At 52.5% G+C, this 22,363-nt stretch overlaps 2 non-coding genes across 2 annotated transcripts; both read left to right on the forward strand.

The window, feature by feature from the left end:
* Window positions 1-3,777: 3,777 nt before the first annotated feature.
* TRNAN-GUU (transfer RNA asparagine (anticodon GUU)) lies at window positions 3,778-3,851 on the forward strand. Its single transcript has one exon. It is a non-coding gene; the product is annotated as a tRNA-Asn (tRNA).
* Window positions 3,852-21,979: 18,128 nt separating this feature from the next.
* On the forward strand, window positions 21,980-22,053 carry TRNAN-GUU (transfer RNA asparagine (anticodon GUU)). Its single transcript has one exon. It is a non-coding gene; the product is annotated as a tRNA-Asn (tRNA).
* Window positions 22,054-22,363: the final 310 nt, after the last annotated feature.

Below are 22,363 nucleotides of genomic sequence, written 5' to 3' on the forward strand. Positions count from 1 at the left end.
AGTATCGAGCCCACCCGGTGGTGGTGTGGCGCTTCTTTTTCTTTGGGCTGATAGCTCTGAAGAAATGTTCTGACGGTGGTGAGAGTGGAGCACGACTGTCTCCGTGGCGCAGTTGGCTAGCGCGATTTAGAGTTAACTGAAAAGTTGGAGGTTCGAGCCCACCCGGTGGTGGTGCGGCACTTTTTTTTGGGCTGATAGCTTTGAAGATGTGTTCTGATGGTGGTTAGACTGGAGCCCGACTGTCTCCGTGGCGCAATTGGCTAGTGCGGTCTGCTGTTGATCGAAAGGTTGGAGGTTCGAGCCCACTCGGTGGTGGTGCGGCGCTTCGTTTTCTTTGGGCTGATAGCTCTGAAGAAATGTTCTGACGGTGGTGAGAGTGGAGCACGACTGTCTCCGTGGCCAATTGGCTAGCGCGATCGGCAGTTAACCGAAAAGTTGGAGGTTCGAGGCCACGTGGTGGTGGTGCGGAAATTTTTTTTGGGCCGATAGCTTTGAAGATATGTTCTGATGGTGGTGAGAGTGGAGCACGACGGTCTCCGTGGCGCAATCGGCTAGCGCAATCGGCTGTTAACGGAAAGGTTGGAGGTTCGAGCCCTCCCGGGAGTGGTGTGTTGCTTTTTTTTCTTTGGGCTGATAGCTTTGAAGATGTGTTCTCATGGTGGTGAGATTGGTGCAGGACTGTCTCCGTGGCGCAATGGGCTAGCGCATTCGGCCGTTAACCGAAAAGTTGGAGGTTCAAGCCCACCCGGTTGTGGTGCGGGCTTTTTTTTCTATGGGCTGATAGCTTTGAAGATATGTTCTGAAGGTGGTGAGAGAGGAGCAGGAGTGTCTCCGTGGCGCAATTGGCTAGCGCGATCGGCTCTTAACCGAAACGTTGGAGGTTTGAGCCCACCCGGTGGTGGTGCGGCGCCTCTTTTTCTTTGGGCTGATAGCTTTGAAGATATGTTCTGAAGGTGGTGAGATTGTAGCACGACTGTCTCCGTGGCGCAATTGGCTAGCACGTTCGGCTGTTAACCGAAAAATTGGAGTTTCAAGCCCTCCCGGGAATGGTGTGTTGCTTTTTTCTTTGCGCTGATAGCTTTGAAGATATGTTCTGATGGTGGTGAGAGTGGAGCACGACTGTCTCCGTGACACAATTGGCTAGTGCGATCTGCTTTTGACCGAAAGGTTGGAGGTTCGAGCCCACCCGGTGGTGGTGTGGTGCTTCTTTTTCTTTGGGCTGATAGCTCTGAAGAAATGTTCTGACGGTGGTGAGAGTGGAGCACGACTGTCACCATGGCGCAATTGGCTAGCGCAATCGGCTGTTAACCGAAAGGTTGGAGGTTCGAGACCTCCCGGGAGTGGTGTGTTGCTTTTTTTTCTTTGGGCTGATAGCTTTGAAGATATGTTCTGATGGTGGCAAGAGTGAAGCAGGACTGTCTCCGTGGCGCAATTGGCTAGTGCGTTCGGCCGTTAAACGAAAGGTTGAAGGTTCAAGCCCACCCGGTGGGTGTGCGGGCTTTTTTTTCTTTGAGCTGATAGCTTTGAAGGTATGTTCTTATGGTGGTGAGAGTGGAGCAGGACTGTCTCCGTGGCGCAATTGGCTTGCGCGATCGGCTGTTAACCGAAAGGTTGGAGTTTCGAGCCCACCCGGGGACGATGTGTCGCTTTTTTTTTCTTTGCGCTGATAGCTTTGAAGATATGTTCTTATGGGGGTGAGAGTGGAGCACGACTGTCTCCGGTGCGCAATTGGCTAGCGCGATCGGCTGTTAACAGAAAGGATGGAGGTTTGAGCCCACCGGGGGACGGTGTGTCGCTTTTTTTTCTTTTCGCTGATTGCTTTGAAGATATGTTCTGATGGTGGTGAGAGTGGAGCACGACTTTCTCCGGTGCGCAATTGGCTAGCTCGATCGGCTGTTAACAGAAAGGATGGAGGTTCGAGCCCACCCGGGGGTGGTGCGGCGCTTTTTTTTCTTTGGGCTGATAGCTTTGAAGATATGTTCTGATGTTGGTGAGAGTGGAGCACGACTGTCTCCATGACACAATTGGCTAGTGCGATCTGCTGTTGACCGAAATGTTGGAGGTTCGAGCCCACCCGGTGGTGGTGTGGCGCTTCTTTTTCTTTGGGCTGATAGCTCTGAAGAAATGTTCTGACGGTGGTGAGAGTGGAGCGCGGCTGTCTCCGTGGTGCAGTTGGCTAGTGCGATTTAGAGTTAACTGAAAAGTTGGAGGTTCAAGCCCACCCGGTGGTGGTGCGGCACTTTTTTTTGGGCTGATAGCTTTGAAGATGTGTTCTCATGGTGGTGAGATTGGAGCAGGACTGTCTCCGTGGCGCAATTGGCTAGCGCGTTCAGCCGTTAACCGAATAGTTGGAGGTTCGAGCCCACCCGTTGGTGGTGTGGGCTTTTTTTCTAAGGGCTGATAGCTTTGAAGATATGTTCTGATGGTGGTGAGAGTGGAGCAGGACTGTCTATGTGGCGCAATTGGCTAGCGCGATCGGCTGTTAACCGAAAGCTTGGAGTATCGAGCCCACCCGGTGGTGGTGTGGCGCTTCTTTTTCTTTGGGCTGATAGCTCTGAAGAAATGTTCTGACGGTGGTGAGAGTGGAGCACGACTGTCTCCGTGGCGCAGTTGGCTAGCGCTATTTAGAGTTAACTGAAAAGTTGGAGGTTCGAGCCCAACCGGTGGTGGTGCGGCACTTTTTTTTGGGCTGATAGCTTTGAAGATGTGTTCTGATGGTGGCGAGACTGGAGGACGACTGTCTCCGTGGTGCAATTGGCTAGTGCGGTCTGCTGTTGACCGAAAGGTTGGAGGTTCGAGCCCACCCGGTGGTGGTGCGGCGCTTCGTTTTCTTTGGGCTGATAGCTCTGAAGAAATGTTCTGACGGTGGTTAGAGTGGAGCACGACTGTCTCCGTGACCAATTGGCTAGCGCGATCGGCAGTTAACCGAAAAGTTGGAGGTTCGAGCCCACGTGGTGGTGCTGCGGAAATTTTTTTTGGGCCGATAGCTTTGAAGATATGTTCTGAATGTGGTGAGAGTGGAGCACGACTGTCTCCGTGGCGCAATTGCCTAGCGCAATCGGCTGTTAACGGAAAGGTTGGAGGTTCGAGCCCTCCCGGGAGTGGTGTGTTGCTTTTTTTTCTTTGTGCTGATAGCTTTGAAGATGTGTTCTCATGGTGGTGAGATTGGAGCAGGACTGTCTCCGTGGCGCAATTGGCTAGCGCGTTCGGCCGTTAACCGAAAGGTTGGAGGTTCGAGCCCACCCGGTTGTGGTGCGGGCTTTTTTTTCTATGGGCTGATAGCTTTGAAGATATGTTCTGATGGTGGTGAGAGAGGAGCAGGACTGTCTCCGTGGCGCAATTGGCTAGCGCGATCGGCTCTTAACCGAAAGGTTGGAGGTTTGAGCCCACCCGGTGGTGGTGCGGCGCCTATTTTTCTTTGGGCTGATAGCTTTGAAGATATGTTCTGAAGGTGGTGAGATTGTAGCACGACTGTCTCCGTGGCGCAATTGGCTAGCACGTTCGGCTGTTAACCAAAAAATTGGAGTTTCAAGCCCTCCCGGGATTGGTGTGTTGCTTGTATCTTTGCGCAGATAGCTTTGAAGATAAGTTCTAGATATGTTCTAATGGTGGTGAGAGTGGAGCACGACTTTCTCCGTGGCGCAATTGGCTAGCGCGATCGGCTGTTAACCAAAAGGTTGGAGGTTCGAACCACCTGGTGGTGGTATGGCGCTTTTTTTTCTTTAAGCTGATAGCTTTGAAGATATGTTCTGATGGTGATGAGAGTGGAGCAGGACTGTCTCCGTGGCGCAATTGGCTAGCGCGATCGGTTGTTAACCGAGAGGTTGGAGGTTTGAGCCCACCCGGGGACGGTGTGTCGCTTTTTTTTCTTTTCGCTGATTGCTTTGAAGATATGTTCTGATGGTGGTGAGAGTGGAGCACGACTTTCTCCGGTGCGCAATTGGCTAGCGCGATCGGCTGTTAACAGAAAGGATGGAGGTTCGAGCCCACCCGGGGGTGGTGCGGCGCTTTTTTTTCTTTGGGCTGATAGCTTTGAAGATATGTTCTGATGTTGGTGAGAGTGGAGCACGACTGTCTACATGACACAATTGGCTAGTGCGATCTGCTGTTGACCGAAAGGTTGAAGGTTCGAGCCCACCCTGTGGTGGTGTGGCGCTTCTTTATCTTTGGGCTGATAGCTCTGAAGAAATGTTCTGACGGTGGTGAGAGTGGAGCACGACCGTCTCCGTGGCGCAGTTGGCTAGCGCGATTTAGAGTTAACTGAAAAGTTGGAGGTTCGAGCCCACCCGGTGGTGGTGCGGCACTTTTTTGGGGCTGATAGCTTTGAAGATGTGTTCTCATGGTGATGAGATTGGAGCAGGACTGTCTCCGTGGCGCAATTGGCTAGCGCGTTCAGCCGTTAACCGAATAGTTGGAGGTTAGAGCCCACCCGGTGGTGGTGCGGGCTTTTTTTCTATGGGCTGATAGCTTTGAAGATATGTTCTGATGGTGGTGAGAGTGGAGCAGGACTGTCTCCGTGGCGCAATTGGCTAGCGCGATCGGCTGTTAACCGAAAGCTTGGAGTATCGAGCCCACCCGGTGGTGGTGTGGCGCTTCTTTTTCTTTGGGCTGATAGCTCTGAAGAAATGTTCTGACGGTGGTGAGAGTGGAGCACGACTGTCTCCGTGGCGCAGTTGGCTAGCGCGATTTAGAGTTAACTGAAAAGTTGGAGGTTCGAGCCCACCCGGTGGTGGTGCGGCACTTTTTTTTGGGCTGATAGCTTTGAAGATGTGTTCTGATGGTGGTGAGACTGGAGCACGACTGTCTCCGAGGCGCAATTGGCTAGTGCGGTCTGCTGTTGACCGAAAGGTTGGAGGTTCGAGCCTACCCGGTGGTGGTGTGGCGCTTTTTTTTCTTTGGGCTGATAGCTCTGAAGAAATGTTCTGACGGTGGTGAGAGTGGAGCACGACTGTCTCCGTGGCGCAATTGGCTAGCACGTTCGGCTGGTAACCGAAAAATTGGAGGTTCGAGCCCTCCCGGGAGTGGTGTGTTGCTTTTTTTTCTTTGGGCTGATAGCTTTGAAGATGTGTTCTCATGGTGGTGAGATTGGAGCAGGACTGTCTCCGTGGCGCAATTGGCTAGCACGTTCGGCTGTTAACCGAAAAATTGGAGTTTCAAGCCCTCCCGGGATTGGTGTGTTGCTTTTTTTTGCACTGATAGCTTTGAAGATATGTTCTGATGGTGGTGAGAGTGGAGCACGACTGTCTCCGTGGCGCAATTGGCTAGCGCGATCGGCTGTTAACCGAAAGGTTGGAGGTTCGAACCACCCGGTGGTGGTGCGGCTCTTTTTTCTTTTGGGCTAATGGCTCTGAAGAAATGTTCTGACGGTGGTGAGAGTGGAGCACGACTGTCTCCGTGGCGCAATTGGCTAGCGCGTTCGGCCGTTAACCGAAAGGTTGGAGGTTCGAGCCCACCCGGTTGTGGTATGGCGCTTTTTTTTCTTTAGGCTGATAGCTTTGAAGATATGTTCTGGTGGTGATGAGAGTGGAGCAGGACTGTCTCCGTGGCGCAGTTGGCTAGCGCGATCGGCTGTTAACCGTAAGGTTGGAGATTCGACCCCTCCCGGGAGTGGTGTGTTCTTTTTTCTTTGCGCTGATAGCTTTGAAGATATGTTCTGATGGTGGCGAGAGTGGAGCAGGACTGTCTCCGTGGCGCAATTGGCTAGCACGTTCGGCTGTTAACCGAAAAATTGGCGTTTCAAGCCCTCCCGGGATTGGTGTGTTGCTTTTTTTTTGCACTGATAGCTTTGAAGATATGTTCTGATGGTGGTGAGAGTGGAGCACGACTGTCTCCGTGGCGCAATTGGCTAGCGCGATCGGCTGTTAACCGAAAGGTTGGAGGTTCGAACCACCCGGTGGTGGTGCGGCTCTTTTTTCTTTTGGGCTAATAGCTCTGAAGAAATGTTCTGACGGTGGTGAGAGTGGAGCACGACTGTCTCCGTGGCGCAATTGGCTAGCGCAATCGGCTGTTAACCGAAAGGTTGGAGGTTCGAGCCCTCCCGGGAGTGGTGTTGTGCTTTTTTATTTGCGCTGACAGCTTTGAAGATATGTTCTAATGGTGGTGAGAGTGGAGCACGACTGTCTCCGTGACCCAATTGGCTAGCGCGATCGGATGTTTACCGAAAGCTTGGAGGTTTGAGCCCACCCGGTGTTGGTGCAGCGCTTTTTTTCTTTGGGCTGATAGCTTTGAAGATATGTTCTCATGGTGGTGAGAGTGGAGCAGGACTGTCTCCGTAGCGCAATAGGGTAGCGCGATCGGCTGTTAACCGAAAGGTTGGAGGTTCGAGCCCACCCGGTGGTGGTGCGGCGTTTTTTTTCTTTGGGCTGATAGCTCTGAAGAAATGTTCTGACGGTGGTGAGAGTGGAGCACGACTGTCTCCGTGGCGCAATTGGCTAGCACGTTCGGCTGTTAACCGAAAAATTGGAGTTTCGAGCCCTCGCGGGAGTGGTGTGTTGCTTTTTTCTTTGCGCTGATAGCTTCGAAGATATGTTCTGATGGTGGTGAGAGTGGAGCACGACTGTCTCCGTGGCGCAATTGGTTAGCGCGGTGAGCTGTTAACCGAAAGGTTGGAGGTTCGAGCCCTCCCGGGAGTGGTGTGTCGCGTTTTTCGTTGCGCTGATAGCTTTGAAAATATGTTCTGACGGTGGTGATACTGGAGCACGACTGTCTCCGTGGCGCAATTGGCTAGTGCGGTCTGCTGTTCACCGAAAGGTTGGAGGTTCGAGCCCACCCGGTGGTGGTGCGGTGCTTCGTATTCTTTGGGCTGATAGCTCTGAAGGAATGTTCTGACGGTGGTGAGAGTGGAGCACGACTGTCTCCGTGGCGAAATTGGCTAGCGCGATCGGCAGTTAACCCAAAAGTTGGAGGTTCGAGCCCACGAGGTGGTGGTGCGGAAATTTTTTTTTGGGCCGATAGCTCTGAAGTTATGTTCTGATGGTGGTGAGAGTATAGTAGGACTGTCTCCGTGGCGCAATTTGCTAGCGCTATCGGCTGTTAACCGGAAGGTTGGAGGTTCGAGCCCTCTCGGGAGTGGTGTGTTGCTTTTTTCTTTGCGCTGATAGCTTTGAAGAAATGTTCTGACGGTGGTGAGAGTGGAGCACGACTGTCTCCGTGGCGAAATTGGCTAGCGCGTTCGGTAGTAACCGAATAGTTGGAGGTTCGAGCCCACCCGGTGGTGGTGCGGGCTTTTTTTCTATGGGCTGATAGCTTTGAAGATATGTTCTGATGGTGGTGAGAGAAGAGCAGGACTGTCTCTGTGGCGTAATTGGCTAGCGCGATCGGCTCTTAACCGACAGGTTGGAGGTTAGAGCCCACCCGGTGGTGGTGCGGCGCTTTTTTTCTTTGGGCTGATAGCTTTGATGATATGTTCTGATGGTGGTGAGAGTGGAGCAGGACTGTCTCGGTGGCGCAATTGGCTAGCGCGATCGGCTATTAACCGAAAGCTTGGAGTTTCGAGCCCACCCGGTAGTGGTGCGGCGCTTTTTTTTCTTTTGGCTGATAGCTTTGAAGATATGTTCTGATGGTGGTGAGAGTGGAGCAGGACTGTCTCCGTGGTGCAATTGGCGAGCGTGATCGGCTGTTAACCGAAAGGTTGGTAGTTCGAGCCCACCCGGGGACGGTTTGTCGCTTTTTTTTCTTTGCGCTGATAGCTTTGAAGATATGTTCTGATGGTGGTGAATGTGGAGCACGACTGTCTCCGTGGCGCAATTGGCTAGCACGATCGGCTGTTAGCTGAAAGGTTGGAGGTTCGAGCCCACCCGGTGGTGGTGCGGCTCTTCTTTTTTTTGGGCTGATAGCTGTGAAGAAATGTTCTGACGGTGGTGAGAGTGGAGCACGACTGTCTCCGTGGCGCAGTTGGCTAGCGCGATTTGCAGTTAACCGAAAAGTTGGAGGTTTGAGCCCACCCGCTGGTGGTGCGGCACTTTTTTTTCTTTGGGCTGATAGCTTTGAAGATATGTTCTGATGGTGGTGAGAGTATATCAGGACTGTCTCCGTGGCGCAATTTGCTAGCACGATCGGCTGTTAAGCGAAAGGTTGGAGGTTCGAGCCCACCCCGTGGTGGTGCGGCGCTTTTTTTCCTTCTGGGCTGATAGCTCTGAAGAAATGTTCTGACGGTGGTGAGAGTGGAGCACGACTGTCACCGTGGCGCAATTGGCTAGCGCAATCGGCTGTTAACCGAAAGGTTGGAGGTTCGAGACCTCCCGGGAGTGGTGTGTTGCTTTTTTTTCTTTGGGCTGATAGCTTTGAAGATATGTTCTGATGGTGGCTAGAGTGAAGCAGGACTGTCTCCGTGGCGCAATTGGCTAGTGCGTTCGGCTGTTAACCGAAAGGTGGGAGTTTCGAGCCCACCCGGGGACGTTGTGTCGCTTTTTTTTTCTTTGCGCTGATAGCTTTGAAGATGTGTTCTCATGGTGATGAGATTGGAGCAGGACTGTCTCCGTGGCGCAATTGGCTAGCGCGTTCAGCCGTTAACCGAATAGTTGGAGGTTAGAGCCCACCCGGTGGTGGTGCGGGCTTTTTTTCTATGGGCTGATAGCTTTGAAGATATGTTCTGATGGTGGTGAGAGTGGAGCAGGACTGTCTCCGTGGCGCAATTGGCTAGCGCGATCGGCTGTTAACCGAAAGCTTGGAGTATCGAGCCCACCCGGTGGTGGTGTGGCGCTTCTTTTTCTTTGGGCTGATAGCTCTGAAGAAATGTTCTGACGGTGGTGAGAGTGGAGCACGACTGTCTCCGTGGCGCAGTTGGCTAGCGCGATTTAGAGTTAACTGAAAAGTTGGAGGTTCGAGCCCACCCGGTGGTGGTGCGGCACTTTTTTTTGGGCTGATAGCTTTGAAGATGTGTTCTGATGGTGGTGAGACTGGAGCACGACTGTCTCCGAGGCGCAATTGGCTAGTGCGGTCTGCTGTTGACCGAAAGGTTGGAGGTTCGAGCCTACCCGGTGGTGGTGTGGCGCTTTTTTTTCTTTGGGCTGATAGCTCTGAAGAAATGTTCTGACGGTGGTGAGAGTGGAGCACGACTGTCTCCGTGGCGCAATTGGCTAGCACGTTCGGCTGGTAACCGAAAAATTGGAGGTTCGAGCCCTCCCGGGAGTGGTGTGTTGCTTTTTTTTCTTTGGGCTGATAGCTTTGAAGATGTGTTCTCATGGTGGTGAGATTGGAGCAGGACTGTCTCCGTGGCGCAATTGGCTAGCACGTTCGGCTGTTAACCGAAAAATTGGAGTTTCAAGCCCTCCCGGGATTGGTGTGTTGCTTTTTTTTGCACTGATAGCTTTGAAGATATGTTCTGATGGTGGTGAGAGTGGAGCACGACTGTCTCCGTGGCGCAATTGGCTAGCGCGATCGGCTGTTAACCGAAAGGTTGGAGGTTCGAACCACCCGGTGGTGGTGCGGCTCTTTTTTCTTTTGGGCTAATGGCTCTGAAGAAATGTTCTGACGGTGGTGAGAGTGGAGCACGACTGTCTCCGTGGCGCAATTGGCTAGCGCGTTCGGCCGTTAACCGAAAGGTTGGAGGTTCGAGCCCACCCGGTTGTGGTATGGCGCTTTTTTTTCTTTAGGCTGATAGCTTTGAAGATATGTTCTGGTGGTGATGAGAGTGGAGCAGGACTGTCTCCGTGGCGCAGTTGGCTAGCGCGATCGGCTGTTAACCGTAAGGTTGGAGATTCGACCCCTCCCGGGAGTGGTGTGTTCTTTTTTCTTTGCGCTGATAGCTTTGAAGATATGTTCTGATGGTGGCGAGAGTGGAGCAGGACTGTCTCCGTGGCGCAATTGGCTAGCACGTTCGGCTGTTAACCGAAAAATTGGCGTTTCAAGCCCTCCCGGGATTGGTGTGTTGCTTTTTTTTTGCACTGATAGCTTTGAAGATATGTTCTGATGGTGGTGAGAGTGGAGCACGACTGTCTCCGTGGCGCAATTGGCTAGCGCGATCGGCTGTTAACCGAAAGGTTGGAGGTTCGAACCACCCGGTGGTGGTGCGGCTCTTTTTTCTTTTGGGCTAATAGCTCTGAAGAAATGTTCTGACGGTGGTGAGAGTGGAGCACGACTGTCTCCGTGGCGCAATTGGCTAGCGCAATCGGCTGTTAACCGAAAGGTTGGAGGTTCGAGCCCTCCCGGGAGTGGTGTTGTGCTTTTTTATTTGCGCTGACAGCTTTGAAGATATGTTCTAATGGTGGTGAGAGTGGAGCACGACTGTCTCCGTGACCCAATTGGCTAGCGCGATCGGATGTTTACCGAAAGCTTGGAGGTTTGAGCCCACCCGGTGTTGGTGCAGCGCTTTTTTTCTTTGGGCTGATAGCTTTGAAGATATGTTCTCATGGTGGTGAGAGTGGAGCAGGACTGTCTCCGTAGCGCAATAGGGTAGCGCGATCGGCTGTTAACCGAAAGGTTGGAGGTTCGAGCCCACCCGGTGGTGGTGCGGCGTTTTTTTTCTTTGGGCTGATAGCTCTGAAGAAATGTTCTGACGGTGGTGAGAGTGGAGCACGACTGTCTCCGTGGCGCAATTGGCTAGCACGTTCGGCTGTTAACCGAAAAATTGGAGTTTCGAGCCCTCGCGGGAGTGGTGTGTTGCTTTTTTCTTTGCGCTGATAGCTTCGAAGATATGTTCTGATGGTGGTGAGAGTGGAGCACGACTGTCTCCGTGGCGCAATTGGTTAGCGCGGTGAGCTGTTAACCGAAAGGTTGGAGGTTCGAGCCCTCCCGGGAGTGGTGTGTCGCGTTTTTCGTTGCGCTGATAGCTTTGAAAATATGTTCTGACGGTGGTGATACTGGAGCACGACTGTCTCCGTGGCGCAATTGGCTAGTGCGGTCTGCTGTTCACCGAAAAGTTGGAGGTTTGAGCCCACCCGGTGCTGGTGCGGCGCCTCTTTTTCTTTGGGCTGATAGCTTTGAAGATATGTTCTGAAGGTGGTGAGATTGTAGCACGACTGTCTCTGTGGCGCAATTGGCTAGCACGTTCGGCTGTTAACCGAAAAATTGGAGTTTCAAGCCCTCCCGGGATTGGTGTTTGCTTTTTTCTTTGCGCTGATAGCTTTGAAGATATGTTCTGATGGTGGTGAGAGTGGAGCACGACTGTCTCCGTGGCGCAATTGGCTAGCACGATCGGCTGTTAACCAAAAGGTTGGAGGTTCGAACCATCCGGTGGTGGTATGGCGCTTTTTTTTCTTTAGGCTGATAGCTTTGAAGATATGTTCTGGTGGTGATGAGAGTGGAGCAGGACTGTCTCCGTGGCGCAGTTGGCTAGCGCGATCGGCTGTTAACCGTAAGGTTGGAGATTCGACCCCTCCCGGGAGTGGTGTGTTCTTTTTTCTTTGCGCTGATAGCTTTGAAGATATGTTCTGATGGTGGCGAGAGTGGAGCACGACTGTCTCCGTGGCGCAATTGGCTAGCGCAATCGGCTGTTAACCGAAAGGTTGGAGGTTCGAGCCCTCCCGGGAGTGGTGTTGTGCTTTTTTCTTTGCGCTGACAGCTTTGAAGATATGTTCTAATGGTGGTGAGAGTGGAGCACGACTGTCTCCGTGACCCAATTGGCTAGCGCGATCGGATGTTTACCGAAAGCTTGGAGGTTTGAGCCCACCCGGTGTTGGTGCAGCGCTTTTTTTCTTTGGGCTGATAGCTTTGAAAATATGTTCTGATGGTGGTGATACTGGAGCACGACTGTCTCCGTGGCGCAATTGGCTAGTGCGGTCTGCTGTTGACCGAAAGGTTGGAGGTTCGAGCCCACCCGGTGGTGGTGCGGTGCTTCGTATTCTTTGGGCTGATAGCTCTGAAGGAATGTTCTGACGGTGGTGAGAGTGGAGCACGACTGTCTCCGTGGCGAAATTGGCTAGCGCGATCGGCAGTTAACCCAAAAGTTGGAGGTTCGAGCCCACGAGGTGGTGGTGCGGAAATTTTTTTTTGGGCCGATAGCTCTGAAGTTATGTTCTGATGGTGGTGAGAGTATAGTAGGACTGTCTCCGTGGCGCAATTTGCTAGCGCTATCGGCTGTTAACCGGAAGGTTGGAGGTTCGAGCCCTCTCGGGAGTGGTGTGTTGCTTTTTTCTTTGCGCTGATAGCTTTGAAGAAATGTTCTGACGGTGGTGAGAGTGGAGCACGACTGTCTCCGTGGCGAAATTGGCTAGCGCGTTCGGTAGTAACCGAATAGTTGGAGGTTCGAGCCCACCCGGTGGTGGTGCGGGCTTTTTTTCTATGGGCTGATAGCTTTGAAGATATGTTCTGATGGTGGTGAGAGAAGAGCAGGACTGTCTCTGTGGCGTAATTGGCTAGCGCGATCGGCTCTTAACCGACAGGTTGGAGGTTAGAGCCCACCCGGTGGTGGTGCGGCGCTTTTTTTTCTTTGGGCTGATAGCTTTGATGATATGTTCTGATGGTGGTGAGAGTGGAGCAGGACTGTCTCGGTGGCGCAATTGGCTAGCGCGATCGGCTATTAACCGAAAGCTTGGAGTTTCGAGCCCACCCGGTAGTGGTGCGGCGCTTTTTTTTCTTTTGGCTGATAGCTTTGAAGATATGTTCTGATGGTGGTGAGAGTGGAGCAGGACTGTCTCCGTGGTGCAATTGGCGAGCGTGATCGGCTGTTAACCGAAAGGTTGGTAGTTCGAGCCCACCCGGGGACGGTTTGTCGCTTTTTTTTCTTTGCGCTGATAGCTTTGAAGATATGTTCTGATGGTGGTGAATGTGGAGCACGACTGTCTCCGTGGCGCAATTGGCTAGCACGATCGGCTGTTAGCTGAAAGGTTGGAGGTTCGAGCCCACCCGGTGGTGGTGCGGCTCTTCTTTTTTTTGGGCTGATAGCTGTGAAGAAATGTTCTGACGGTGGTGAGAGTGGAGCACGACTGTCTCCGTGGCGCAGTTGGCTAGCGCGATTTGCAGTTAACCGAAAAGTTGGAGGTTTGAGCCCACCCGCTGGTGGTGCGGCACTTTTTTTTCTTTGGGCTGATAGCTTTGAAGATATGTTCTGATGGTGGTGAGAGTATATCAGGACTGTCTCCGTGGCGCAATTTGCTAGCACGATCGGCTGTTAAGCGAAAGGTTGGAGGTTCGAGCCCACCCCGTGGTGGTGCGGCGCTTTTTTTCCTTCTGGGCTGATAGCTCTGAAGAAATGTTCTGACGGTGGTGAGAGTGGAGCACGACTGTCACCGTGGCGCAATTGGCTAGCGCAATCGGCTGTTAACCGAAAGGTTGGAGGTTCGAGACCTCCCGGGAGTGGTGTGTTGCTTTTTTTTCTTTGGGCTGATAGCTTTGAAGATATGTTCTGATGGTGGCTAGAGTGAAGCAGGACTGTCTCCGTGGCGCAATTGGCTAGTGCGTTCGGCTGTTAACCGAAAGGTGGGAGTTTCGAGCCCACCCGGGGACGTTGTGTCGCTTTTTTTTTCTTTGCGCTGATAGCTTTGAAGATATGTTCTTATGGGGGTGAGAGTGGAGCACGACTGTCTCCGGTGCGCAATTGGCTAGCGCGATCGGCTGTTAACAGAAAGGATGGAGGTTCGAGCCCACCCGTTGGTGGAGTGGGCTTTTTTTCTATGGGCTGATAGCTTTGAAGATATGTTCTGATGGTGGTGAGAGTGGAGCAGGACTGTCTCTGTGGCGCAATTGGCTAGCGCAATCGGCTGTTAACCGAAAGCTTGGAGTATCGAGCCTACCCGGTGGTTGTGTGGTGCTTCTTTTTCTTTGGGCTGATAGCTCTGAAGAAATGTTCTGACGGTGGTGAGAGTGGAGCACGACAGTCTCCGTGGCGCAGTTGGCTAGCGCGATTTAGAGGTAACTGAAAAGTTGGAGGTTCGAGCCCACCCGGTGGTGGTGCGGCACTTTTTTTTGGGCTGATAGCTTTGAAGATGTGTTCTGATGGTGGTGAGACTAGAGCACGACTGTCTCCGTGGCGCAATTGGCTTGTGCGGTCTGCTGTTGACCGAAAGGTTGGAGGTTCCAGCCCACCCGGTGGTGGTGCGGCGCTTCGTTTTCTTTGGGCTGATAGCTCTGAAGAAATGTTCTGACGGTGGTGAGAGTGGAGCACGACTGTCTCCGTGACCAATTGGCTAGCGCGATCGGCAGTTAACCGAAAAGTTGGAGGTTCGAGCCCACGTGGAAGTGGTGCGGAAATTTTTTTTGGGGCCGATAGCTTTGAAGATATGTTCTGATGGTGGTGAGAGTGGAGGACGACGGTCTCCGTGGCGCAATCGGCTAGCGCAATCGGCTGTTAACGGAAAGGTTGGAGGTTCGAGCCCTCCCGGGAGTGGTGTGTTGCTTGTTTTTCTTTGGGCTGATAGCTTTGAAGATGTGTTCTCATGGTGGTGAGATTGGAGCAGGACTGTCTCCGTGGCGCAATTGGCTAGCGCGTTCGGCCGTTAACCGAAAGGTGGGAGGTTCGAGCCCACCCGGTTGTGGTGCGGGCTTTTTTTTCTATGGGCTGATAGCTTTGAAGATATGTTCTGATGGTGGTGAGAGAGGAGCAGGACTGTCTCCGTGGCGCAATTGGCTAGCGCGATCGGCTCTTAACCGAAAGGTTGGAGGTTTGAGCCCACCCGGTGGTGGTGCGGCGCCTCTTTTTCTTTGGGCTGATAGCTTTGAAGATATGTTCTGAAGGTGGTGAGATTGTAGCACGACTGTCTCCGTGGCGCAATTGGCTAGCACGTTCGGCTGTTAACCGAAAAATTGGAGTTTCAAGCCCTCCCGGGATTGGTGTGTTGCTTTTTTCTTTGCGCTGATAGCTTTGAAGATATGTTCTGATGGTGGTGAGAGTGGAGCACGACTGTCTCCGTGACACAATTGGCTAGTGCGATCTGCTGTTGACTGAAAGGTTGGAGGTTCGAGCCCACCCGGTGGTGGTGTGGCGCTTCTTTTTCTTTGGGCTGATAGCTCTGAAGAAATGATCTGATGGTGGTGAGAATGGAGCACGACTGTCACCGTGGCGCAATTGGCTAGCGCAATCGGCTGTTAACCGAAAGGTTGGAGGTTCGAGACCTCCAGGGTGTGGTGTGTTGCTTTTTTTTCTTTGGGCTGATAGCTTTGAAGATATGTTCTGATGGTGGCTAGAGTGAAGCAGGACTGTCTCCGTGGCGCAATTGGCTAGTGCGTTCGGCCGTTAAACGAAAGGTTGAAGGTTCGAGCCTGCCCGGTGGGTGTGCAGGTTTTTTTTCTTTGAGCTGATAGCTTTGAAGATATGTTCTTATGGTGGTGAGAGTGGAGCAGGACTGTCTCCGTGGCGCAATTGGCTTGCGCGATCGGCTGTTAACCGAAATGTTGGAGTTTCGAGCCCACCCGGGGACGGTGTGTCGCTTTTTTTTTCTTTGCGCTGATAGCTTTGAAGATATGTTCTTATGGGGGTGAGAGTGGAGCACGACTTTCTCCGGTGCGCAATTGGCTAGCGCGATCGGCTGTTAACAGAAAGGATGGAGGTTCGAGCCCACCCGGGGGTGGTGCGGCGCTTTTTTTTCTTTGGGCTGATAGCTTTGAAGATATGTTCTGATGTTGGTGAGAGTGGAGCACGACTGTCTCCATGACACAATTGGCTAGTGCGATCTGCTGTTGACCGAAAGGTTGGAGGTTCGAGCCCACCCGGTGGTGGTGTGGCGCTTCTTTTTCTTTGGGCTGATAGCTCTGAAGAAATGTTCTGACGGTGGTGAGAGTGGAGCACGACTGTCTCCGTGGCGCAGTTGGCTAGCGCGATTTAGAGTTAACTGAAAAGTTGGAGGTTCGAGCCCACCCGGTGGTGGTGCGGCACTTTTTTTTGGGCTGATAGCTTTGAAGATGTGTTCTCATGGTGGTGAGATTGGAGCAGGACTGTCTCCGTGGCGCAATTGGCTAGCGCGTTCAGCCGTTAACCGAATAGTTGGAGGTTCGAGCCCACCCGTTGGTGGTGTGGGCTTTTTTTCTATGGGCTGATAGCATTGAAGATATGTTCTGATGGTGGAGAGAGTGGAGCAGGACTGTCTCTGTGGCGCAATTGGCTAGCGCGATCGGCTGTTAACCGAAAGCTTGGAGTATCGAGCCCACCCGATGGTGGTGTGGCGCTTCTTTTTCTTTGGGCTGATAGCTCTGAAGAAATGTTCTGACGGTGGTGAGAGTGGAGCACGACTGTCTCCGTGGCGCAGTTGGCTAGCGCGATTTAGAGTTAACTGAAAAGTTGGAGGTTCGAGCCCAACCGGTGGTGGTGCGGCACTTTTTTTTGGGCTGATAGCTTTGAAGATGTGTTCTGATGGTGGTGAGACTGGAGCACGACTGTCTCCGTGGCGAAATTGGCTAGTGCGGTCTGCTGTTGACCGAAAGGTTGGAGGTTCGGGCCCACCCGGTGGTGGTGCGGCGCTTCGTTTTCTTTGGGCTGATAGCTCTGAAGAAATGTTCTGACGGTGGTGAGAGTAGAGCACGACTGTCTCCATGACCAATTGGCTAGCGCGATCCGCAGTTAACCGAAAAGTTGGAGGTTCGAGCCCACGTGGTGGTGGTGCGGAAATTGTTTTTTGGGCCGATAGCTTTGAAGATATGTTCTGATGGTGGTGAGAGTGGAGCACGACTGTCTCCGTGGCGCAATTGGCTAGCGCAATCGGCTGTTAACGGAAAGGTTGGAGGTTCGAGCCCTCCCGGGAGTGGTGTGTTGCTTTTTTTTCTTTGGGCTGATAGCTTTGAAGATGTGTTCTCATGGTGGTGAGATTGGAGCAGGACTGTCTCCGTGGCGCAATTGGCTAGCGCGTTCGGCCGTTAACCGAAAGGTTGGAGGTTCGAGCCCACCCGGTTGTGGTGCGGGCTTTTTTTTCTATGGGCTGATAGCTTTGAAGATATGTTCTGATGGTGGTGAGAGAGGAGCAGGACTGTCTCCGTGGCGCAATTGGCTAGCGCGATCGGCTCTTAACCGAAAGGTTGGAGGTTTGAGCCCACCCGGTGGTGGTGCGGCGCCTCTTTTTCTTTGGGCTGATAGCTTTGAAGATATGTTCTGAAGGTGGTGAGATTGTAGCACGACTGTCTCCGTGGCGCAATTGGCTAGCACGTTCGGCTGTTAACCGAAAAATTGGAGTTTCAAGCCCTCCCGGGATTGGTGTGTTGCTTTTATCTTTGCGCTGATAGCTTTGAAGATATGTTCTAATGGTGGTGAGAGTGGAGCACGACTGTCTCCGTGGCACAATTGGCTAGCGCGATCGGCTGTTAACCAAAAGGTTGGAGGTTCGAACCACCCGGTGGTGGTATGGCGCTTTTTTTTCTTTAGGCTGATAGCTTTGAAGATATGTTCTGATGGTGATGAGAGTGGAGCAGGACTGTCTCCGTGGCGCAATTGGCTAGCGCGATCGGTTGTTAACCGAGAGGTTGGAGGTCTGAGCCCACCCGGGGACGGTGTGTCGCTTTTTTTTCTTTTCGCTGATTGCTTTGAAGATATGTTCTGATGGTGGTGAGAGTGGAGCACGACTTTCTCCGGTGCGCAATTGGCTAGCGTGATCGGCTGTTAACAGAAAGGATGGAGGTTCGAGCCCACCCGGGGGTGGTGCGGCGCTTTTTTTTCTTTGGGCTGATAGCTTTGAAGATATGTTCTGAAGGTGGTGAGATTGTAGCACGACTGTCTCTGTGGCGCAATTGGCTAGCACGTTCGGCTGTTAACCGAAAAATTGGAGTTTCAAGCCCTCCCGGGATTGGTGTGTTGCTTTTTTCTTTGCGCTGATAGCTTTGAAGATATGTTCTGATGGTGGTGAGAGTGGAGCACGACTGTCTCCGTGGCGCAATTGGCTAGCGCGATCGGCTGTTAACCAAAAGGTTGGAGGTTCGAACCACCCGGTGGTGGTATGGCGCTTTTTTTTCTTTAGGCTGATAGCTTTGAAGATATGTTCTGATGGTGATGAGAGTGGAGCAGGACTGTCTCCGTGGCGCAGTCGGCTAGCGCGATCGGCTGTTAACCGTAAGGTTGGAGATTCGACCCCTCCCGGGAGTGGTGTGTTCTTTTTTCTTTGCGCTGATAGCTTTGAAGATATGTTCTGATGGTGGCGAGAGTGGAGCACGACTGTCTCCGTGGCGCAATTGTCTAGCGCTATATGCTGTTAACCGAAAAGTTGGAGGTTCGAGCCCACCCAGTGGTGGTGCGGCGCTTTTTTTTCTTTGGGCTGTTAGCTTTGAAGATATGTTCTGATGTTGGTGAGAGTGGAGCACGACTGTCTCCATGGCGCGATTGGCGAGTGCGATCGGCTGTTAACCGAAAGGTTGGAGGTTCGAGCCCACCGTGTGGTAGTACGGCGCTTTTTTTTTCTTTGAGCTGATAGCTTTGAAGATATGTTCTGATGGTGGTGAGAGTGGAGCAGGACTGTCTCCGTGGCGCAATTGGCTAGCGCGATCGGATGTTAACCGAGAGGTTGGAGGTTTGAGCCCACCCGGGGACGGTGTGTCGCTTTTTTTTCTTTTCGCTGATTGCTTTGAAGATATGTTCTGATGGTGGTGAGAGTGGAGCACGACTTTCTCCGGTGCGCAATTGGCTAGCGCGATCGGCCGTTAACAGAAAGGATGGAAGTTCGAGCCCACCCGGGGGTGGTGCGGCGCTTTTTTTTCTTTGGGCTGATAGCTCTGAAGAAATGTTCTGACGGTGGTGAGAGTAGAGCACGACTGTCTCCATGACCAATTGGCTAGCGCGATCCGCAGTTAACCGAAAAGTTGGAGGTTCGAGCCCACGTGGAAGTGGTGCGGAAATTTTTTTTTGGGCCGATAGCTTTGAAGATATGTTCTGATGGTGGTGAGAGTGGAGGACGACGGTCTCCGTGGCGCAATCGGCTAGCGCAATCGGCTGTTAACGGAAAGGTTGGAGGTTCGAGCCCTCCCGGGAGTGGTGTGTTGCTTTTTTTCTTTGGGCTGATAGCTTTGAAGATGTGTTCTCATGGTGGTGAGATTGGAGCAGGACTGTCTCCGTGGCGCAATTGGCTAGCGCGTTCGGCCGTTAACCGAAAGGTGGGAGGTTCGAGCCCACCCGGTTGTGGTGCGGGCTTTTTTTTCTATGGGCTGATAGCTTTGAAGATATGTTCTGATGGTGGTGAGAGAGGAGCAGGACTGTCTCCGTGGCCTAATTGGCTAGCGCGATCGGCTCTTAACCGAAAGGTTGGAGGTTTGAGCCCACCCGGTGGTGGTGCGGCGCCTCTTTTTCTTTGGGCTGATAGCTTTGAAGATATGTTCTGAAGGTGGTGAGATTGTAGCACGACTGTCTCCGTGGCGCAATTGGCTAGCACGTTCGGCTGTTAACCGAAAAATTGGAGTTTCAAGCCCTCCCGGGATTGGTGTGTTGCTTTTTTCTTTGCGCTGATAGCTTTGAAGATATGTTCTGATGGTGGTGAGAGTGGAGCACGACTGTCTCCGTGACACAATTGGCTAGTGCGATCTGCTGTTGACCGAAAGGTTGGAGGTTCGAGCCCACCCGGTGGTGGTGTGGCGCTTCTTTTTCTTTGGGCTGATAGCTCTGAAGAAATGTTCTGACGGTGGTGAGAATGGAGCACGACTGTCACCGTGGCGCAATTGGCTAGCGCAATCGGCTGTTAACCGAAAGGTTGGAGGTTCGAGACCTCCAGGGTGTGGTGTGTTGCTTTTTTTTCTTTGGGCTGATAGCTTTGAAGATATGTTCTGATGGTGGCTACAGTGAAGCAGGACTGTCTCCGTGGCGCAATTGGCTAGTGCGTTCGGCCGTTAAACGAAAGGTTGAAGGTTCGAGCCCACCCGGTGGGTGTGTAGGTTTTTTTTCTTTGAGCTGATAGCTTTGAAGTAATGTTCTTATGGTGGTGAGAGTGGAGCAGGACTGTCTCCGTGGCGCAATTGGCTTGCGCGTTCGGCTGTTAACCGAAATGTTGGAGTTTCGAGCCCACCCGGGGACATTGTGTCGCTTTTTTTTCTTTGCGCTGATAGCTTTGAAGATATGTTCTTATGGGGGTGAGAGTGGAGCACGACTTTCTCCGGTGCGCAATTGGCTAGCGCGATCGGCTGTTAACAGAAAGGATGGAGGTTCGAGCCCACCCGGGGGTGGTGCGGCGCTTTTTTTTCTTTGGGCTGATAGCTTTGAAGATATGTTCTGATGTTGGTGAGAGTGGAGCACGACTGTCTCCATGACACAATTGGCTAGTGCGATCTGCTGTTGACCGAAAGGTTGGAGGTTCGAGCCCACCCGGTGGTGGTGTGGCGCTTCTTTTTCTTTGGGCTGATAGCTCTGAAGAAATGTTCTGACGGTGGTGAGAGTGGAGCACGACTGTCTCCGTGGCGCAGTTGGCTAGCGCGATTTAGAGTTAACTGAAAAGTTGGAGGTTCGAGCCCACCCGGTGGTGGTGCGGCACTTTTTTTTGGGCTGATAGCTTTGAAGATGTGTTCTCATGGTGGTGAGATTAGAGCAGGACTGTCTCCGTGGCGCAATTGGCTAGCGCGTTCAGCCGTTAACCGAATAGTTGGAGGTTCGAGCCCACCCGTTGGTGGTGTGGGCTTTTTTTCTATGGGCTGATAGCATTGAAGATATGTTCTGATGGTGGAGAGAGTGGAGCAGGACTGTCTCTGTGGCGCAATTGGCTAGCGCGATCGGCTGTTAACCGAAAGCTTGGAGTATCGAGCCCACCCGTTGGTGGTGTGGCGCTTCTTTTTCTTTGGGCTGATAGCTCTGAAGAAATGTTCTGACGGTGGTGAGAGTGGAGCACGACTGTCTCCGTGGCGCAGTTGGCTAGCGCGATTTAGAGTTAACTGAAAAGTTGGAGGTTCGAGCCCAACCGGTGGTGGTGCGGCACTTTTTTTTGGGCTGATAGCTTTGAAGATGTGTTCTGATGGTGGTGAGACTGGAGCACGACTGTCTCCGTGGCGAAATTGGCTAGTGTGGTCTGCTGTTGACCGAAAGGTTGGAGGTTCGAGCCCACCCGGTGGTGGTGCGGCGCTTCGTTTTCTTTGGGCTGATAGCTCTGAAGAAATGTTCTGACGGTGGTGAGAGTAGAGCACGACTGTCTCCATGACCAATTGGCTAGCGCGATCCGCAGTTAACCGAAAAGTTGGAGGTTCGAGCCCACGTGGTGGTGGTGCGGAAATTGTTTTTTGGGCCGATAGCTTTGAAGATATGTTCTGATGGTGGTGAGAGTGGAGCACGACTGTCTCCGTGGCGCAATTGGCTAGCGCAATCGGCTGTTAACGGAAAGGTTGGAGGTTCGAACCCTCCCGGGAGTGGTGTGTTGCTGTTTTTTCTTTGGGCTGATAGCTTTGAAGATGTGTTCTCATGGTGGTGAGATTGGAGCAGGACTGTCTCCGTGGCGCAATTGGCTAGCGCGTTCTGCCGTTAACCAAAAGGTGGGAGGTTCGAGCCCACCCGGTTGTGGTGCGGGCTTTTTTTCTATGGGCTGATAGCTTTGAAGATATGTTCTGATGTTGGTGAGAGAGGAGCAGGACTGTCTCCGTGGCGCAATTGGCTAGCGCGATCGGCTCTTAACCGAAAGGTTGGAGGTTTGAGCCCACCCGGTGGTGGTGCGGCGCCTCTTTTTCTTTGGGCTGATAGCTTTGAAGATATGTTCTGAAGGTGGTGAGATTGTAGCACGACTGTCTCCGTGGCGAAATTGGCTAGCACGTTCGGCTGTTAACCGGAAAATTGGAGTTTCAAGCCCTCCCGGGATTGGTGTGTTGCTTTTATCTTTGCGCTGATAGCTTTGAAGATATGTTCTAATGGTGGTGAGAGTGGAGCACGACTGTCTCCGTGGCACAATTGGCTAGCGCGATCGGCTGTTAACCGAAAAGTTGGAGGTTCGAGCCCACCCAGTGGTGGTGCGGCGCTTTTTTTTCTTTGGGCTGATAGCTTCGAAGATATGTTCTGATGTTGGTGAGAGTGGAGCACGACTGTCTCCATGGCGCGATTGGCGAGTGCGATCGGCTGTTAACCGAAAGGTTGGAGGTTCGAGCGCACCGTGTGGTAGTACGGCGCTTTTTTTTTCTTTGAGCTGATAGCTTTGAAGATATGTTCTGATGGTGGTGAGAGTGGAGCAGGACTGTCTCCGTGGCGCAATTGGCTAGCGCGATCGGTTGTTAACCGAGAGGTTGGAGGTTTGAGCCCACCCGGGGACGGTGTGTCGCTTTTTTTTCTTTTCGCTGATTGCTTTGAAGATATGTTCTGATGGTGGTGAGAGTGGAGCACGACTTTCTCCGGTGCGCAATTGGCTAGCGCGATCGGCTGTTAACAGAAAGGATGGAAGTTCGAGCCCACCCGGGGGTGGTGCGGCGCTTTTTTTTCTTTGGGCTGATAGCTCTGAAGAAATGTTCTGACGGTGGTGAGAGTAGAGCACGACTGTCTCCATGACCAATTGGCTAGCGCGATCCGCAGTTAACCGAAAATTTGGAGGTTCGAGCCCACGTGGAAGTGGTGCGGAAATTTTTT

This window comes from Rhipicephalus microplus, chromosome 9, assembly GCF_043290135.1.
Source record: "Rhipicephalus microplus isolate Deutch F79 chromosome 9, USDA_Rmic, whole genome shotgun sequence".
NCBI classification, from domain to species: domain Eukaryota; kingdom Metazoa; phylum Arthropoda; class Arachnida; order Ixodida; family Ixodidae; genus Rhipicephalus; species Rhipicephalus microplus.